The 21,163-nt window shown below is 36.3% G+C and overlaps 1 pseudogene across 1 annotated transcript; it reads left to right on the forward strand.

Annotated features, from left to right (window-relative positions):
• The first annotated feature begins 4,935 nt into the window (after positions 1-4,935).
• On the forward strand, positions 4,936-8,893 carry LOC111024836 (protein WHAT'S THIS FACTOR 9, mitochondrial-like; annotated as a pseudogene). Its single transcript, XR_015789586.1, has 2 exons — positions 4,936-6,379; positions 6,799-8,893. The product of XR_015789586.1 is annotated as a protein WHAT'S THIS FACTOR 9, mitochondrial-like (transcript).
• The last annotated feature ends 12,270 nt before the right edge of the window (positions 8,894-21,163 follow it).

Raw genomic sequence — 21,163 nt, forward strand, 5'->3', positions numbered from 1 at the left:
TGTGTTATAGCCAGGTCTGTTGCATTATCATTCCGTTAAATCGAACCCGATCCAAGTCGAGGTTGAAACCTGTTGTTAAAGCCAGGTCCGTTGCATTTGTCTTCAGTTAAATCGAACCTGATCCAAGTCGAGGTCGAAGTCTGTGTTAAAGCCAGGTCCGTTGCATTTTATTATTCGGTTAAATTGAACCTGATCCAATTTGAGGTCGAAGCATGTGTTATAATCAGGTACATTACATTATCTTTCGGTTAAATCGAACCCGATCCAAGTCGAGGTCGAAGCCTGTGTTATAGCCACATCCATTACATTATCATTCGGTTAAATGGAACTCAATCCAAGTCGAGGTCGAAGCCTGTGTTATAGCCACATCCATTGCATTATCATTCAATTAAATCGAATCCGATCCAAGTCGATGTCGAAGCCTATGTTATAGCCAGGTCCATTACATTATCATTCAGTTAAATCGTACTCGATCAAAGTCGAGGTCGAAGCCTGTTGTTAAAGCCAGGTCCGTTGCATTTTCTCAGTCGGTTAAATCGAACCCGATTCAAATCGAGGTCGAAGCCTGTTGTTAAAGTCAAGTCCATTGCATTATCATTCTGTTAAATCGAACTAGATCCAAGTCAAGGTCGAAGCCTATGTTATAGCCAGGTCCATTGCATTATCATTTGGTTAAATCGAACCCGATCCAAGTCGAGGTCAAAGTCTGTGTTAAAGCCAGGTTCGTTGCATTTTCTCATTCGATTAAATCGAACCCGATCCAAGATTGAGGTCGAAGCCTATGTCAAACCAGGTCCATCGCACTTATCATTCGGTTAAATTGAACTCGATCCAAGATCAAGGTAGAAGCTTGTGTCAAATACATGTCCTTTGAATGTTGAGATCTCGTCTAGTGTCAAGCTAGATCCATCTCTATCTTGCCTTGTCTAAATAAAATTTTTGCCTTCCCAAATACTTTGTCTACCCTTTTAGTTCTGCAATGATACATAAAGGGGGGCAAGCTGTAGAGACCGTATTTGGTCCGACTTATTTTTAATTTTAATTTATATTATTGTATTTTACTTTATTAAGTTTTATTTTAATTAAAAAATAACATAAGTTTACTTTATTATTAGTTTTAATATCAAGTTTAAATTAACTTAAATTAAAAGGTTAGATTTATTTAAATGTTTATTTTATTAATAAGAAACTAATATGGTTTTGTTTAGATTTTGTTTTATTATTAAAATAAAAAAATAGATAAATAAAAATGATTTGTTTTTAAGTAAATAATTTTATTTTAAAAAAGATTTTGTTTTAATTAAATAAAGATTTTATTTTAACAAAACGTTTGATTTTTAACAACAGTTTTTTCCTCTTTGATTTTTTCCTTGTCAAAGCCACGTAATGTGGCATCTTCTCTTTTCTTTCCTTCCCCTCTTTCTTCTAACCATCCCATTGGTACCGTTGGAGCATTGGGTATTTAAAGGGCGCACACACATAGACACAGGAACAACACAGTGGAGAGAGTTAGAAAAAAAAGAGTGAAGCCTCGTTAAAGTTTTTTTTTAAGTTCTTTTTAGGGAGAATCCCCCCCCCCCTAAATACTCATTACAAACCCTTCACATTTTTTTCTTCTCTCCCTCTCTAATACTGTCTTTTTCCTCCATAACCACCACTCTATCTCTTCTCCTTTCATATCCCACTACCACCACCTTTTCTCCGTCATACCCATAACCTCTGGCGATGCAAGCGAACGACAAAACCTCCAACCATGAACTCCAGCGACCTCCGGCGACTTACGCAGCAGTAACAGCCTTCTTCATTGCTTCTTCCAAGTCCGCTGTACTACGGTAACCTCCTTCCCGATGGTGTGCTTTAAGTGAGTAAAAAATACGTTGGAAAGAACTTTTTTATAATAAGAAACCTTTTTTTTAAAAGATAAAAAAAATTTTAAATAAGTTTTAAAAAGTGACCTTTGTTGTATCCTTAGGTTGTGGTACATTAGTAAGGAACTTGAATTTTAATTTGCATTTCACAAGTTCAAGTCTCCCCTAAAATAAAATTATTTTTTTTTTGGTACTAAATGTTTATTTCAAAAACTCCAATGACGGGAATTAGAACCTTCCAATATTTTCGAGGTGATAAAATTTTTCTAATAGCCTTCGTACCACTCACACCAATTAATTCATATTTTATAACAAAGTGTGAATCAATAGATTGTGAGACATTTAAAATAAATTAATTTTTTTCCTTTTCGGACCAAGTAATATAATACGATAATTTATGACAAAATGTGGTACCGTTTTCGAACGGGTGTCGTAGGGTGCTAATACCTTTCCTATGCTTAATCGACCTCAGAACCAAAAATCTGTTTTCATAGACTAAGTTTATTAAATAGGTGACCAATCACACCTCGTAGATGATTGGTGGCGACTCCAAACCCTAATCTCAAAAGAGACCCTCCAGGAGATGACGTCGGCCGCTCCGCGTAGCGATGACGTTGCGACAATAAATATGTAAGTAAATTTTTATTTGAGTTTAAATTTCTATTTGAGTTTAATTTGTGTGGAAGTAAAAATAAAGTTTGATCTTACAAATGTATATTATTTTTGTTTTTTTTTGTATGTGTGGATATTTGGCACTCCTTTGCACTACTTTTGGGTCCTATTTCTTATTATCTATTAAGCTTTCGAGAACAATGAACTTCTTCAAATGTCATAGATTCATATACTTTATTTAACTTCATATATAGCTTGGGATCTAGACTTAATATATGAAATTTTTTATAGATTATATAAATCTACTTAATTTGATGTGTTCTTGAAATTTGAAGCTTTTGTATTTATGTACTTTAAAATTTCTAATACTTTGTAGGTGTGAATATGAAATTAGGTTCCTTTCATTAACTATGAAAAATATCTCAAATTGTGGTGGGAATAATTCTATAAGAATATGAATATGTGTGATACTATTTAAAAAATGATGCAAATGTAAAAAATAAAATAATAATAATAATAAGCTATGAAAACACTTCTATAACATTTTTGCAAAGTTAAAAAAAGTTTACCATAGCATTTTATGACAGATATTAAAAGTTAATAATAACATAATTATGTAATATTTAATAGCGTTTAGCATAATTACAAAAAAAAAAAGCTATAAAAAGTCAGGTACTTTCCATAACATCGGCTACCACGACATTTGAAACAACGTTATGAAATCTTTATAATAGCGTTAAAACGATGCTACATAAAATGCTATGGAATATCAACTATAGCGTACACGACAAGCTACAAAATGTCTTTTATAGCGTATTTTAAAAGCTATACAAAGTTTATAATAGCATTTTCATAAACGCTACAGAACTAATTTATAACATTTAAAATATGCAATTAGAAGTGAACTTTCTACAACGTTGATCATAGCATGAAAAAAACGCTATGGAAAGTTTTAGACTTTCAATAACATCGCCTACCACCGCGTCTCAAAAACGCTATAGAAAGTCTATGATAGTATTTTTTCGACGCTATAGTATGTGATATTTGTTGTATTGGATTCCTTTCAAGGAGGGGAAAAAGATTACATAATATTGTCAGGAGTAATGAACATCAGGTTAGTTGATTCAATATTTTCTAAATTTTAGCAACTGTGTTTCTTGATTATAAGGTGTTTGGATCAAACTTTTCAGGGTTCTGGTCAGAAAAGTTTCCCTATGTAATATAACTTTAGCATGTTTATTATGGTTTATAGTCTCTACTTTCTAATTAAACTAAGTCTGCGAGGTAGATATTGTCCTGTGATAATTGCAGTCATATTTTTATCAACTTCAACTTGCTATAATTGCAACACTAAAATAAATATAACAAACATTTTGTTATAGGTATTTGTAGTGATTTCTCTATAATATTTAGACTTTGTCGGAGTCATCCTTAGAAAGTAGTGCTTTACGACATGGTATTAATTATTGGCTTGGTTAGGATACCACTCAAGTAAGCTCTAATCATTTATTTCTCGTCTCGTAGTTACCTCTTGGTTTTCAAATTTAAATTTTCTCTACCTCTAGCATTGGATATAGGAATTACTATGACAGTTGATTCATTTGTTTCAACCTCCAAGAACATATCCCTGATGAAGAAATAGCCCATGTTTGCACAAATGATCTTAGTAGAATGTTTTAATGTTCATGTTTCACAAAAATATCAGGATGTTTCTACCTTTCTATTTTTTGAAAAATGCTGGAACAATATTATCAAATGGAGAACAAAAGATTGTGAGCTAAGAGTTAAGGTGATGGAAAAAGTAGGCAAGGGATGGAGTTATCACCATGGCTTTGGGGTTGCAACTTCAATGTTCAGCTTGGTACGAGGTAAACACCAAATAGTTGTCTCTAACCAACATCAAAAGTCTTTGCACTATTTTCCCTTCAATTTGTACTTCTGGACCTGATTTCCTGTTTATTCTTCTTTTCATATAAAAAACAATCCATCGATGACTTTGGTGAACATAGAAAGAATGAAATATTTTACATAAATTTTTTTACACCTTCAATTTTAGGCTTACCTTGTTCCATTGCTTTAGAGCAACCAAATAAACTAGAAGCATGAAGCTTCCATTGTTTATGTAGCTCAAGATCTATAAGTTGATTAATTTGAGTGTTCAATTTTAGGCTTACCTTGTTCCATTGCTCTGTCATATTTAATTTGAGTGTAATATGATTTAAGGTTCTTTGAATTTGATAGTTGTTAATTGGTTTGCCACCATCGTTAAATTCTTGCTCTTTTTAATCCGGTTCGTACTCAACACATATGAGGTACCGTGTTATGTTTCCATTTGAGTGAGAAATGGGAAATTCATGGAAATGGATGTGTACACATTTTGTTTAAATTGCTCTTTGAAACTTGTGGAACAGCCTCCGTCAATAAATCAGTGATGTCCATTTGGGCCTCATTCTGGTCGCTCTTTTTTTGCCTTCTTAGTTGTGTCCCCAACTACATATTTGTTTTTGCCTTCTTAGTTGTGTCCCCAACTACATATTTCCCTTGACTTTCAGTCCCCTTCTCCACCTATGTTGAGAATTGTTTCGCACGTGCTCTTTTCTTCCATGATGGTAATATCCGCTTCCGTATCCCTGATTTCTTGGCCACTCTTAAAACTTTCCTTAGCAAAATCCAATCTGATAATAAATTCACCGCCATTCCCATTGCCGCTTCTTCATCCACCTCACTCCTGACGTTCACAGGATCCTTTCTCGGCCATTTCGGAGCCTTCTTGAGAGGGCTATTGAAACACATCCAAGAACCATATTGCTCATCTTGCTTCAGTTTATCACGCTTTTCAAATAACGTATCACAATCCTTGATGTTGTGGCCAATTTTCCCACAATAAGAGCAGAACTCTCGCAGTCGTTCGTATTGCATGAGAATCCAGCATCCATCCATTGGCCCATCTATTTTCAATTTTATGCCCCTCCTTATTAGGGCTTTCGAAATATCATAACGAATTGAATCCTGAGACTCCCACCATGGCAAAAGGTGCCCCTGTTGCAGTCCACATCCTCAAAGGTCCCAATCGTGTTTTGAAGCCTCGTTTCCATGTTTCTGTTTCTACACCCTAGGGGAAGGTTGTAGAAGTAGACCCAGAACGAGACCTTATCAAACCTCAACTCATATGGCTTGGTCATAGTATCCAGCTCTTCAAGCATTAGCAAGTATTTGTCAAACATCCAAGGTCCCGTTTTGAGAACTCTGTTTCGATCGACCGTCCTTGGAAAAGTAAACAGGTAAATAATATTCCTCCCAATACTTTCCACCATTCCCATTCTCAATCTTCCACACACTCCTCATTGTATTCCTAATAATCTCACAAGAGATTATTCGACTATCCAGAAGCTTCCCTATCAAACACACGTTCAGAGCTCTCCCTGTATCTTTCGCTGCCTCCCTATCCACGTCCACTACAACCTCTTCCTCATCCACCGTCAAGTTAAGCTTCTTCCAGCCCTCTAAGAGCTCTTCCGTTGCCATACCAAGCCTTAGCAGAAGAACCACCTAAGGACGAACTGAAATCCGAGGATTTCAAAAAACCACTCAGAGACCGAGAGACCCTCGTGCTGCAGCATTGGAGAAAAAAGTAATAAAGTAATAACATTTTTGTAATTTATTGTATCCCATCTTAGTATAATTTTTTTTTTTTGGGTAAAAATTGCTTTCCAAGGGACCCACTCTTCCCTCCTCCATAGCCTTCCAGTCACTCACCCCTTCCCCTGTCTTCTCCGGCGGCAGCATCCTTCCCCGACGAAAACCAGACTCACAGCAAGCCCCGTTGTGCCTCTGTCCTCTCTCTCCGGCGACAAATAGTAGGCCCTGCAACGCGAACATAGATCCCCATTTACAGCAAGGTGAGTGAATGCTCTGTATGAAATTTCGGTTCTAAATTTGTGGCTATTTGATGGGGATTTTACGAGAGTACGTTTTTCTGAAATTTGGGTATTTTTGGACTGTTTTCATGAGTTTATGTTTGCTGGAATTTGAGGACTTTTTGACTATTTTATGAGTTTTTGCTGGCTGAAATTTGGCGATTCTTGGATTGTTTTTATGAGTTTATGCTGATTCAAATTCGGGTATTCTTGGACTGTTTTTATGAGTTTATGTTTGCTGAAATTTGAGGACTCTTAGACTCGCTTTAGGCGTTTATGTTGATATTGGAGATTTTGGGACTGTTTTTTTTAACTAATTGTGTATACTTAAAAGGGCTGAACTCAGTGGAGTTCTTTTCTTTTAAAATAAAGTAATCTTAAATTGAAGTTATGATGTATAGGTTGGGTTTTGGAGTTTCAAATTTCTCCAATTTCTCTTCTCTCGGTGGAGTTCTTCATCCAGCAGCTCCAAAAACCCCAATCGCCGTAGCAAAACAATTTCCAACTTTCCAAAATGAACAGGCTGTTGTTTTTCACTTTAAATCTCCAACCGCTGTACCAGAGCCCCAAGCTTTTTTTGCATCATCAATGGCGAGGAATAGCCAAGGTTCGACTAAAGTGGGTCAAGAATCGAAGCCTCGATCACATCATCGACATGGAGACCGATTTGAAGGCTGCTTCCCTCCTCAAGGATGCCAGTAAACGCTCCTCCACTGGCTTCATCACAGTCAAATCCATCGCGGATTGGCAAAAGCTGCTCGGCCTCACCATCCCTTTTCTTCGATTCATCCGGAGGTACCCAACTCTCTTTCACAAATTTCCTCATTCTCGTTACGCTAATTTGCCTTGCTTCCGTTTGACGGAAACCGCAATGTTCCTAGATCACCAAGAGAGTAGTATACACCACGTTCACGAGAGCGACACTGTCGAAAGGCTCTGTAGAATGCTTATGATGATGAAAACTAGGGCTATTCCACTTCAGTCGTTGCGTGCTTTAGAGTGGGATCTAGGTTTGCCATGTGGTTTTGAGAGATCGTTGATTCCTAAGTATCTGGATCATTTTCTGTTAGTTAAGGCCCCAAATGGCGACTGGTGTTTCCGGCTTGTGCAGTGGCGCGACGAATTTGCAGTTTCTGCTTTGCAAAGGAGTAATGAGAACTCTGAATCCGGAGATGCGTATAGGCAATTTAAAAGGGGGCGTACGACATTGGCATTTCCAATGAGTTTTCCAAGGGGATATGGAGTTCAAAAGAAGGTAAAAGCTTGGATGGAAGAGTTTCAGAAGTTACCATACATTTCTCCATATGAGAGCTGTAGGCAGATTGATCCCAATAGTGATCTCATGGAGAAAAGAGTTGTTGGGGTTCTGCATGAGCTTTTGAGCTTGACTCTTCACAAGAAGACTAAATGAAACTATTTGAGAAGCTTGAGAGAGGAACTGAATCTTCCCCATAAGTCCACTCAAATCTTCACCCGGTATCCCGGAATCTTGTATCTCTTTGAAGTGCAAGACCACGACTGTTTCTATTAGGGAAGGGTATCAGCGAGGAAAGCTAGTGAACTCACATCCTTTGGCATCTCTAAGGGAAAAGTTTTATCATGTCATGAAGACTGGACTATTATACCGTAGCAAGGGTGCTGCATTGATAGCCAAGGAAGGCATTTTGCTTGATAACACGGTTGAGGAGTAGTGGAGGATGGTTTGGATGTCGAATTGGATGAGACGGTTGATGAACGCTTTGAAGATGAGAACTCACAGGCTGAGGAATCCGACTCAGGTTAATAGAGTTAGATAACTGGATCCTCCCTTTGCTATTTGCCAAGAAAGGGGGCAAAAATTATTACCTCCTGGATTAACTCTTTTCCTAGATATTTTATTATGTATGTTGTTATGCTAAAGTCTTCTTGAAGTCTTCTTTCTTTTTTGATACAATACAAGTACAAGTTTTTCTTTATATTTTATGTTCAGCACTTGCCTAGGAGGACCTAAAAGATTAGGACATTAGGGAGTATCGTAGTGGCTTTGGTGGATCGTGTGATATCCCTTTGTTTGATTGCAGTTTCATTGGTAGATACGTCCATTGAGGGATCAACGTTATCCCATGTAACTCAGTGCTGTATAGTTTATGTGGTAAAGACATGAATCATAGAGATGCAGATTTGGAAAAACGGTGCTATCCACTTCTCCCGACTCGGGTAAAGAAATGCAGGAGCTTTGCAATGTAAGAAACAAGTCATGATGATGACATTCATGCTAAAACTTGATTCAGCAGAAAGTTGAAAAAGGAATTATATATTTGTCACTTTGTTTGTATGGGATGGGAATCGGTTTAGTTTTATTCCTGTTTAGTTGCATTAAAGGCTTCTCTTCTCCTTGGAGAAGGTGACACATTGAGGTACATTTTGTTGGCTTTTTTTTTCTCTGTTTTGAAATCATATCCAGAAATTTAATGGTTTGCTTTATATATATATATATATATATCCTTTTCTTTTGTATGATATATGCTTTTTCTTAAATGAAACTTTTGTAGGCTTAGGCTATAAAGGATGGCTTGTCTACAAAGATTTTATTAGTAGGGTCTTGAATAATTTTAAATTTTGTGTTTAATAGGCCCTTAAACTTTAAAAATTGTCTAAGAGGTTTTTAAATCTTCAATTTTGTATCCAATAGGTGGTTGAATTTTAATTTTTTTCAATTTTGTATTTAATAAATTCTTAACTTAATCAAGTTATTTTAAAATTTTATGAATTTATTAGACACAAAATTGAAAGTTGGGGTCTTATTTGATACCCAATTCAATTTTATGTTGAATAAATCAATTAATTTTGAAAAATGTAAAATATGTCAGGGACTTATTAGGAAAAAAATTGAAAGTTGAAAATCCTATTATCCATTTTTTGAGTTTATGAATTTATTAGACACAAAATTAAATGTTTGATGATTTATTAGATAATTTTTGAAGGGCAATTGAATTGCATTGGCTAGTTAAAATCTTTTCCATATTTAAAAAAATGTCTAAGTTGTTTTGAAATTTGTAAATATAACAAAATGTCGTAGTTATTATTTTCAAAATTTTAACTATTCAAATGGCACACGTTCTTCTTCTTCTTCTTTGTTGGGATTTACTTCGTTTGCTTTTGCTTCTTAGCTCGTTCGTAGCTTCATGTCGCAACTTCGCACTCTCAGTGGGTCACGCGAATTGATTCTCCCTTTGTTCTTCCTCATTCGCAGCTTCAGGTCGCATGCAATTGATTTTCTTCTTTGCTCGTTCAGCTTCAACTTCAACAGATTTCGCGTGCATTCTTATTCGCAGCTGTGATTCTTCTTTTTCGTTAGGATTCCTCTTCGCAATCTAAGCTTCGATTTTTCAGAATTTCAGAGTTTTCATACCTATTTTAATTGTTTCTTTTAATTGATTTTAGTTCTTTGTATTCTTAAGTTTTTCTGTTCATCAATTTGATCTTGTTTCAGTGTTTCTGTTACATTCCTTCTTCATTTTATTCCTATTTAGCGGCAATTGCAAATATAGCAAAATTTTTTTTAAGGAAATAACAAATGTAGCACCAACATTTTAGTTTTGCAAATATAACAAAGTTTAAAAAAAATGGAGGACTAATAATAAAAGGTCAAATTTACCCTCGTAGTACTTATATAACAGTGATATATATATCTGATATATACTTGATATATCTCTGATTTACTACTGATATATAACTGATATAATACTGATATAACTATGATATACACTAATATAACTTTTTATATGATTATATCATTTACTATTTATTGATTTACCACTAATGTACTTGTGATATATACTTGATATGTCTCTGATATACGATTGATATAATAGAGATATAGAATTGATTTACTTTTTATATAATTTATGTTATCTACTAATATAATTTCTAACGTGGTTTACCACTAATATATGTATGATATGATTATGATTTCTATTGATATGAGTTATGATATGATTATATGATTTACCATTGATTTACCATGCTGTTATAACACTTATGTATATGTGATATATACTTGTTATGCCTCTAATTTACTACTGATATACAAATGATATACCACTGATATAACTATGATATCTACTAATATAACTTCTTACATGATTATATAATTTACCACTAATGTAACATTGATATATCTATGATATATACTTAATATGCATCTAATTTACCACGGATATACCGCTGATATAACTATGTTATATATGTATTGATATATTACTAATATATCCACTAATTTTTTTTTTCATATGTTTAGTATCTAATTAATATTAATATAGAGTAAATAATAGTGATATAACAATTAAAATTATTGATAATATTAGTATATGAATCAACAAATCGCAGTGATAAATTACAATTTAAACAGTTGAATATACCACTGAAAATTAAATATTTGATATACTTTATATTTAGTGTATCAGTTACATATATATTTAGTATATCATAACTTAGAGGTACATTAGATATATATTAGATGTAAATTACGTACATCTGATGTATATCAGTAGTATATCGAATGTACATCTGATGTAGATCGAAAAAATATATCAAAGGTACATCAGAGGTATATAAGAGGTACATCAAATGTATATCAGATATACATCAAATGTTATATTAGACAAATATTAGATGTGTAACAGATGTCATAAGGGTAAAATTGGAATAAAAAGTTTTGAAAATAAAAATTCAAATATTTTGCCATATTTGCAAAATATAAAAAGAGGTTCATATTTTTGTAAATATGTAAAAAAATTTTACTACCTAATGCAATTTTTCTATTAAAAAAAACTCGTCATATCATTCAAAATATTAGTAGATATTTTAGTACTATATCAAAACACATATCATAGGTAATATATTTGAAATTATTGGTATATTAGTGGTAAATCAATGGTACATCATATAATCATATCAGAAGTATCTATCAACACACAAATATTACAGTTATATCAGTAGGTATTATAGTTATATCAGTGGTGTATTAGTTGTATACGAGTGGTATACCAAGTGGTATATCAATTATATATCAATAATATATCAAAGGTATGTCAAGTATATATCAGACATATATCAATATTATATAAGTGGTAATCAATAAATGGTAAATCATATAATCTTATAAGAAGTTATATCATATCAGTAGATATCATAATTCTATCAATGGTATATCAGTGGTATATTAGTGATATATAAGTTGTATATCAATTAAATATCAAGCATATATTAGTGTTATATCATATAATTATATAGAAAGTTATATAAGTTGTATAGCAATGATATATCAGTGGTAAATCAGATGTATATCAAATATATATCAGATATATATAAGCGCTGCAAATACTTTGTGCTTCTAGGTTAAATTTGACATTTTACAAATCATGCAAATAATAAACGTGGATGCTAAATGTGTTATTTTGCTTAATTTTATTTTTTTTTTTGTCATTATTGCAAGTGCCCCATTTTTAAACTTGAGAGACTTATTAGACGCAAACCTAGTTAGCCTCATCATTGAGCTCCAAGTCCAAAGTCCAGTCCAAGCCTAACACAGACTCGATCTAAGTTCGACCAAAGGTCAACGATTGACCGCTCGTCCCAGTCCAAACTATCCATAAATTGAATTGGATATGAATATTTGTTTTTTAAATTGGGTCGGCCCAACGAGTCGATTCAAATGCAGCCCAATGACCCGATTCAATATAGTTCAATATTATTCTATATTGTATATATATGTACGTATATTAATTATTAATATATAATTAATTAGTATTTAAGGTTATTTTTTTTGTCATTTTCATTTTTATAATTTTTTTAATATTAATATAGTAATACAATTTATTGATTTAAAAATAAAATAAATTATGTTGTAAAAATATGATATAACAAAATTTATTGATACTTCTTGGAGAAAAAAATTGTAATAAAAACACAAATTCTAAAACTCAAGAACTTAGGTTTGAAAAAATATTTAAAAAATAATTTATTATACGGGCTAATTCAAGTCAGATTCAGGGGGTCAATTTAAGCTCGATACAATTTTGGCCCATTGAATTAGGTCTATGAATTGGGTCATGGGCCCAAGTTTTAGTAGTTGGGCCGACCCAATATCGACCCAGACAATGCTTGAGACCTGTAGGGCTTGAGTTTGGGCCGAGTTCTGAGTCTTTACTTATTTGATTCGGGCTGGGTGTTGGCTCTCATCCCTCTTATTTTTGGCAAGGAGTAGTTTGGGGTTGAGATCAAATTGGGTTCGAGGAAAGTAGTAAGGAATGGTTCCACACGATCCTTGGATTCCCAGAGAGTCAACCTTCTGGGTGTCTACAAACCCAATTCCTAAAGTTTGAAGCTTGCCCTGAGATTAGGGGAGAAGAAAGCCATGGTTGAATTTGACTCTTTAGAAGCCCTAAATTTGATTTTGGGAAACCTCTCAGCTAGAGAGGATTTAAATCTGGGTTGTGAACATAGTTCCGTAGCCTTAATGACCTTTAATTTTTGTTTTCATGAAATTTTAAAAGATAAAAATAAAAATTATATAATATTGTAGAGTACTCGTGATAACATTTTTTTAACATGGGTTACTAAATTAATTAATAACATTTTAGGTTTGAACCATTTTTTAAATTAAAATTCAATTTACATCTATATTTTCATATATTCATACAAATGGAAAGAAATAAAAAAATATTGAAAAATATCAACAAAATTTCATTAATAACATTATATTAATCATTTTTAATTTATTTAGAAATCGGAAATAAATTATTTGTTAAATTAAATATTTTTTACAAATTTTTTAATTTTATAATTTTCTACAAATATCTATCAAATATCAATATTTTACCTATGTTTTGATAGACATTTCTATGAATAAACCTCCCCCTTTCAATTCACATCTTGCTAAAAAAACGGATTGATTATATTAATATCAAAAAATTTCAATGGGACATGTATAGCTCTTTTTCTACTCGATGAACATTATTTGTATGTAATCGATATTGGCGACAATGCGGAAGCCGGCGTCGTAGTTTCCGGCGGCGGCCAAGTGAAGGATGAGCGACGAGATCTCCCGGGCGACGGCGGCGCAAAGGCGGACGGAGGACAGCAACTGCAACACATAAGCCTCACACAACAACCGATCTTCGAGTTCCCGGAGAGGCGCAGGAAACAGAGCCGCTGCCATAGGAGTGGCCAGAGTTTGGTGGAGAATCTCATGGGGAACTCCAGCGGAGATCAGATGGCTGAAATACCCCAATCGGAGCTCCAAAACTTGGCCGGTGCCGCCGCAGCACTGGACGGAGTAGCAGATTGTGGAAGTATCAGGGAAAGACATTATTTTTTTTCAATGATAATATTTAAATATTGTTGGATTTGAAATTTGAGATACAGAGGATGGTGAGATTTTATTTATAAGGAACAGAACCTAAATTCAGTTCCAATTAGGAAATTTCTCAATCCTAATTCACTTTAATTTACTCAAAAAAATATTATTATTATTTTCTTTTCCATTTCCACTTTCATTATGGAAACTCTCTGAAGTAATTTGAACATCTTCTCATTTTCTTTTGCTTTTTTTTTCTTCCTTTTATGCATACTGAAATCCTATCTTATCTTATTAACTTTATTGTTTGTTATCCTAGATTTAAAATGTAGATATCGACGATGTTATAGAGAATAAAAACGACTCGAAACGAGATAAGGAGTTGAAGCCCGAGATCATCGATTGGGGGAGACCGGCCCGCAACACAACGGGCCGGCCCAAAGGACGACCTAGCGCCGAGGCAAAGAACGAGGAAAGCGACCGGCGGGGAACCAATCCGGCCGAGTAGGGCTCGGTCCCGACCCCTGCTCGGTCCCTACCCACTCGACCCCGGGTTGGGCTCGGGCCATGGCCCAACCCATGAATCGCTCACCTGCAATCAATGATTCCCCTCGGGCCCTCCAACGCTGAATTAGGGTTTGGCTACAGAAGGTTCTAGAATCATCTTCACGGCTATAAGTAGCAGTGAGATCCAACCCTGAAGGGGCAAGTGACTTATCTCTAGCTTACTATTTTCTCAACTGTCCCTCGCTAACTTAAGCATCGAAGCCCGTGTGACTGAGATCACACCAGTTTAGATCGGTTTGGTTTTGTAGGTATCAGTTCCCTTATTATCAAGTTAGGTGTGTGCGAGAAGAAGGTCCGGAAGGTCAAAATCCACGCATCAACAATTGGCGCCGTCTGTAGGGACGATACAGTAAAGCGAGCTTCGTCGAAGTGAAATCCTGATCCGAGGCGAAATCCCGAACCGAGGCGTGTAGAGTGAAGCGGCCGACCATTCAGGTGAGGCAGGATCGAGCCTTGATAATCGACTTGATCAAAAAGGCGACATGAATCTTGATGAGAGCCATCAGTGCTTCGAAAAGAAGAGCCTGAAAGAAGCGACCAACCTCTCGGGTGAGGTAAGGCCAAGCCCTGGTCATCACTTAATCTGACCACCCTTGACATGGGACAACCAGTGTCGAGCCTGAATGAAGCGACTGACCTCTCGGGTGAGGTAAGGTTGAGCCTTGGTCATCGACTTAATTCGACCACCCTTGATAGGGGAGAACCGGCTGAGGAGGTAGAATCTGTCCCTCTGACAGTCGAAGATCGACGAATCAACATTGGAACAAGGTTGGGGAATGAGGAAAGAGAAAGCCTTATAAACTTCCTCAGAAGCAACGCTGAAGTGTTCGCATGGTCGCCGGAGGACATGCCGGGAATCGATCAAGGAGTCATGGTACATCGACTCAACGTCGACGAGAGCTGTAAAGCCAGTGAAGCAGAATCGTCGCGCGTTCAACTAAGAAAGGAACGAGATTGTAGCTGAACAAGTGGAGGAGCTACTGAAAGCAGGCTTCATTCGAAAAGTACATTATCCTCAGTGGATATTCAACATAGTGCTAGTAAAGAAGTCAAACGGCAAATGGAGAATGTGCATCGACTTCACGGACCTAAATAAGGCATGTCCAAAGAATTCTTTTCCTTTGCCTCGAATAAATCAACTGGTTGATGCCACTACAGGGCATGAAAGATTGAGTTTCATGGATGCCTACTCCGGATATAATCAAATCAAGATGCATGTACTGGATCAAGAGAAAACATCTTTTGTCACGAGTCGAGGATTGTATTGCTACACAGTGATGTCGTTCAGATTGAAGAATGCAGGTGCAACCTACCAACGAATGGTGAATCGCATGTTTGCAGCCTTAATTGACAAAAGTATGGAGGTCTATGTAGACAACATGTTGGTAAAGAGTCAAAGGAACAAGCGACACGAGGAGGATTTGGTAGGAGCAATTGACGTTTTGTGAAAGTACAAGATGAAGCTGAATCCCACCAAGTGCACATTTGGAGTGGCCTTAGGCAAGTTCCTGGGATTTTTAGTACACCAAAGGGGAATCGGAGCCAGTCCAGATAAGATCAAAGTTGTTCTGGAGATGGATCCACCTAGAACTCTAAAGCAACTACAGGGACTCAACGAAAGGATATCAGCACTCAACAGATTCGTTAGCCGTTCAACTGACAAGTGCCTGCCATTCTTCAAAATCCTGAGGAAGAAAGGGCAATTTGAATGGACGGAAGAGTGTGAGGCTGCCTTTAAGAAGCTGAAACAGTACTTGGGGGCAGCCACACTCCTCTCAAAGCCGATCGTGGGCGATGAACTCTACTTATACTTAGCTATATCCAACACTCCAGTAAGTTCCACGTTGATAAAGGAAGAAGATGTACGACAGTCTCCAATCTACTACACAAACAAAGCAATGGTAGATGCAGAGCTTAGATACTCGCAAATAGAGAAGCTGGCATTAGCACTAGTCACTTCGGCTCAGAGACTACGCCCGTATTTCCAAGCTCACAGAATAATTGTCCTCACCAACTTTCCTTTACGGCAGATTTTGCAAAAGCCAGACACTTCTGGGCGACTAGTAAAGTGGGCTGTGGAGCTCAGCGAATACGACATTCACTATAAGCCAAGAACTGCCATGAAAGGGCAGGCCGTGGCATACTTCATAGCAGAATTAACACCAAAAGAACCTCAAGTATATAGTATCGACCCACAATTAGTTGAGGAAGAGCACCCCTGGATACTATACGTAGATGGGTCCTCAAATTTCCGAGGATGCGGGGCAGGACTTCTACTAATCTCTCCAGATAAAGAGAGATTTGAATATGCGCTACGATTAAGCTTTCATGCATCCAACAACGAGGCCGAGTATGAAGCTCTACTAGCAAGACTAAAAGTGGTCAGGTACGTTGGAGCCAAGAACATACTGATACTCAGTGATTCACAGCTGATTGTAGGTAAGGTGAAAGAAGAGTTCTAGGCTAAAGAACCACGAATGGTGGAATACCTTTCACAGGTAAGAAACCAACTCGACTAGTTCTCAAAATATGAGATCCGACAAATTCCAGGTGCTCAAAACGTCAACGTCAATGCGTTAGCTCGACTAGCTGCAGCTTATGAAACCAACCTAGGAAGAACTGTACCGGTCGAGATTTTACCCGAGCCAAGCATAGAAGCTCAGGAAGCAATGGATATCGACGAGCAAGGGCAACCAGAAGAAAACTAGATGAGCCATCTGATCAAATATTTGAGAGACGGGATCCTGCCTACTGAAAAAATAGAGGCACAGCAGCTACAGCGACGAGCAACCAGATATTTGCTTAAAGACGACATGTACAAAACAGGCTACTCGTTGCCGCTTTTAAAATGTCTAACGCCCGATGAAGCTGACTACGTCATGAGAGAGAGATACATGAGGGCGTTTGTGGGAGCCATTCTGGAGCACGATCCCTAAGTCACAAAATAGTTCGACAAGGGTACTACTGGCCGACCATGCTGAACGACACGAAGCAGTTCACCAAAAAATGCTACAAATGCCAACGGTTTGCAACAGTTCTTAGGCAACCGCCAGAGCCTCTAACAAGCATAATGAGTCATTGGCCCTTTGCTCAGTGGGGAATAGACCTTATAGGGCCCCTCCCATTAGGAAAGAGTCATGCCAAATTTGCAGTAGTGGCAGTCGACTATTTTACTAAATGGGCCGAAGCCAAAACCATAGCTACAATTACTGATAAAAAGGTCACCGACTTCATCTGGAAGAACATAATTTGCCGCTTTGGAATACCCTACACCATTATCAGTGATAATGGGAAGAAGTTCGACAATGCTACCTTTCGAGAATTTTGCAGGGAGTTGGGCATTAAGCATATATGTTCCTCGCCAGCACATCCGCAGGCTAATGGGCAAGTTGAAGCAGTCAACAAAATCATCAAAAGAACTCTGAAGACCAGATTAGAAAAGCTTAAAGGGTTATGGGCAGAGGAACTTTCCAATGCATTATGGGCCTATAGAACAATACCTTGTACTTCAACAGGAGAAACGTCATTTTCACTATCATTTGGCTCTAAAGCGGTAGTGCCAGTCGAAATTGGACTCCCCTCCCCAAGGGTAGAGCAGTTTAACGAATTCGTACAGCTCAACCTCGACCTATTAGAAGAACATTGAGAAACAACACGCTATGAATGGCTGAATACAAAAATCGAATAGTTCGATACTACAACTTGAAGGTTAAGAAACGCAACTTTAAAGAAGGTGATCAGGTGTTAAGAAAGATTATGCCCAATACCAAATATTCAACTAGCGGGACGTTATGGCCAACATGGGAGGGCCCATACAAAGTCACTAAAGTGGTGCGAATAGGCACTTATGCTCTAGAAGACCAACGGGGGAAGACCTTACTACACCCATCGCACGCTCAACACCTCAAAATATACTACCACTAGTTCGACATATTTCTAGACAGTTTTATGTTTTTCCATTATTTGGACCAACTAAGGTTATTGTAACTAAATCTTCGACAGGACAATCTTCGTGCTAATAAAGTATTCGACATTCGATGTGATACTTTAGTTTTTATGTTCATTCCGAAATAAATTTCTCAAGCAGGGGACATCATATGAATATCTACATATCTATGACCCGATCATATGAATATCTACATATTTACGACCTGAATATCTACATATCTACGACCAATCAAGAAACTCAAAATTGGGACGAACCTAGAAGCAAGCCAAACAGGCAAAAAGCCAGTAACGGCTCAGCATGGTCAAAACTAAACCAGAAAAATACAGGATATAAAGTTGTTTGGCATAAAAAGCCAGGCAAGTTAGAAATCCAAAGGTATCGACATTAGTTCTGTTAAAGTTAGATCCTAAGGCCAAAAGTAAATGGTTTAAACTCATATGAGAATAAAACCAGGCTCAGGAGACTTGATTGTGGTTAACGAAAATTGGGAAAACTTCCAATTCATGAATAGTATCGACAAGCTCAAGGCACCAAACCAGTGACAGGAACCAAGCAGCTAAAATCCAAAATTGGATCAAAAGCTTTTGGTAGAAGCTCTGTGCGTTAGAAACCTTGACATTATTAGCTATTGATATACATACAAATTAGGCTATGTTATAGAATGATCTTGTGGTAACGACAAGCGACAGATACTCTCAAAACAAAGATCTTGACAAAATTATTCGTCTTCTATTTTGAGAGTGGGGGCCATTGTTATAGAGAACAAAAACGACTCGCAACGAGACAATGAGTTGAAGCCTGAGATCATCGATTTTGGGAGACCAGCTCGCGACGCAACGGGCCAACCTAAAGGATGACCTAGCGCCGAGGCAAAAAACGAGGAAAGCGACCGGCGGGGAACCAATCGAGCCGAGCGAGTCCTGCTCGGTCCTGGGCTGGGCTCGGTCCATGGCCCAGCCCGTGAATCTCCCACCTGGGATCAACGATTCCCCTCGGGCCTTGCAACGTTGAATTAGGGTTTGGCTACGAAAGGTTATGGAATTATCTTCACGGCTATAAGTAGCAGTGAGATCCAACCCTGAAGGGTCAAGTGACTTATCTCTAGCTTACTATTTTCTCAACTCTCCCTCGCTAACTTAAGCATCGGAGCCCGTGTGACTGAGGCCACACCGGTTTAGATCGGTTTGATTTTGCAGGTATCGGTTCCCTTATTATTAAGTTAGATGTGTGCGAGAAGAAGGTTCGGAGGGTCAAAATCAACGTATCAACAAACGAAAATGTGGAGGTTTTAATTTTACAGGAATTTTTATGAAAATATTTGAGGGATATTTCGGAAAAGTGATGAAAATCATAAAAATTAATGGAAATTGTATGAATGAGTAAATAAAACTTTAATTTTAATTGTAGTTTAATTGTGTTATAATCAATCCACGTAAGGACCAGAGGCACGTGCTCCCCGGATTTTAGTTAAATATATTATAGTACACAATTTATTTCGGGCTCTCCCCTACCCTTGATTTTAGGCTCCAACCTCTGTTTCCTGAGTTCGAATCACGGCTCACGCACCTCTTTTATTTTTTTATATTTCTTTTAATGTTTTTAGCTCGAATCACCCTGACATCTTTTTTTTTTCATTTTTTGTTTTTCTTTTTTATGCTCTACAACGTCCTGAGTTCGAATCCCGACTCGAGCATATAGTTTTTTTTGTCTTTTTGTTTCGTGTGTGCATTTTTAGCACTTCTTTTTTATCTTTTTTAAAGTATAATTTTATTGTGATATTGTTAAATCTAAAGCCTATTTTAATTTTTAAATAAATGTATTGTTTATTTAAAATAAATAATTTTAACTTTTATGTGTAATGAAGTTTTTTTAATAAAAAAATAGTAAATTTTTTTAATAAATTTAAATTTATAACCCTAAACTTATATAAATGTCATAATTTTTATCTCTCAATTCAATAACAAAAAATTCAAAAAGGTCACTAATTTAAATCAAGTTTCTCAAATTTAGTTCCAATAGTACATAAAAAAATTATTAGATCTGCCAAAACTTATAAATTTAAGCTAAAAAGCCAACTTTAATATCATTTTTTTAAAAAAATCCAATCAATTATTTCAGACAAGTTTTTTTTTTTTATTATTTGACACACGAGAATACTTTGTTTAACAATTTTTCAAATGAAAATTCATCCAAAGGTAAAATTTGCAACACATATAAAAATTACAATATTTTGTAAGGTACAGATTAATACACATTGCCAAGTTCAAGTTTAAAATTTGTATTTTTCCATAATATTTAGATGTCTGTGTGCCCCATAGTGTAAAATCGGAAATTGGGTTGGATAGCCTTTGAGGCCAACTATGAAATATATCCCTACCTCCAAATTTTATCTTTTTTAAGAATCTGCTTACGTCACTTTTGTGTGAAATTACGGATTACTATTCTTATTTTATCTCTCCTTTTCTTTTTTCTTCCTATTTTTCATCCACCCACTCCCTCCTCTCTCTCTTTTCCCGTTTCTTTCTCTCTGTTCCCACATCTCCTTCTTCTTTCCCTCCTCTTCTCTCTACTCCCTAACGAAATCAAATTATTAGATTTTAACCTTCCCTTCCTTTCTCTTTATTCTCTCTTTTTACAAATTTTCAATTCTTTCATTCTCTCTTCCTCACATCTTCTTTCTCTCTCTAAAAATAGGTTTCTCTTTTCCACATACCCGCAAAAAAAAAAAAAATAGCCCATAAAAAAAGCACTCGCTCCCTTTCTCGGTGGTCTCACTCTCGATCTCGGTCTCGTCGTATGGATCTCGTCTATCTCAACCCCATCGGAGAAAAATCGTGAACAGAGCGGCTTGTTGCTTGTTTATGAAAAGAAAACAAAAGGAAAAGAGAAGGTGAAGAAAAAAAATGAGAAG

The sequence above is a fragment of the Momordica charantia genome (assembly GCF_013281855.1).
Source record: "Momordica charantia cultivar OHB3-1 chromosome 3 unlocalized genomic scaffold, Mcharantia_2.0 BLBB01000003.1, whole genome shotgun sequence".
Lineage (NCBI taxonomy): Eukaryota > Viridiplantae > Streptophyta > Magnoliopsida > Cucurbitales > Cucurbitaceae > Momordica > Momordica charantia.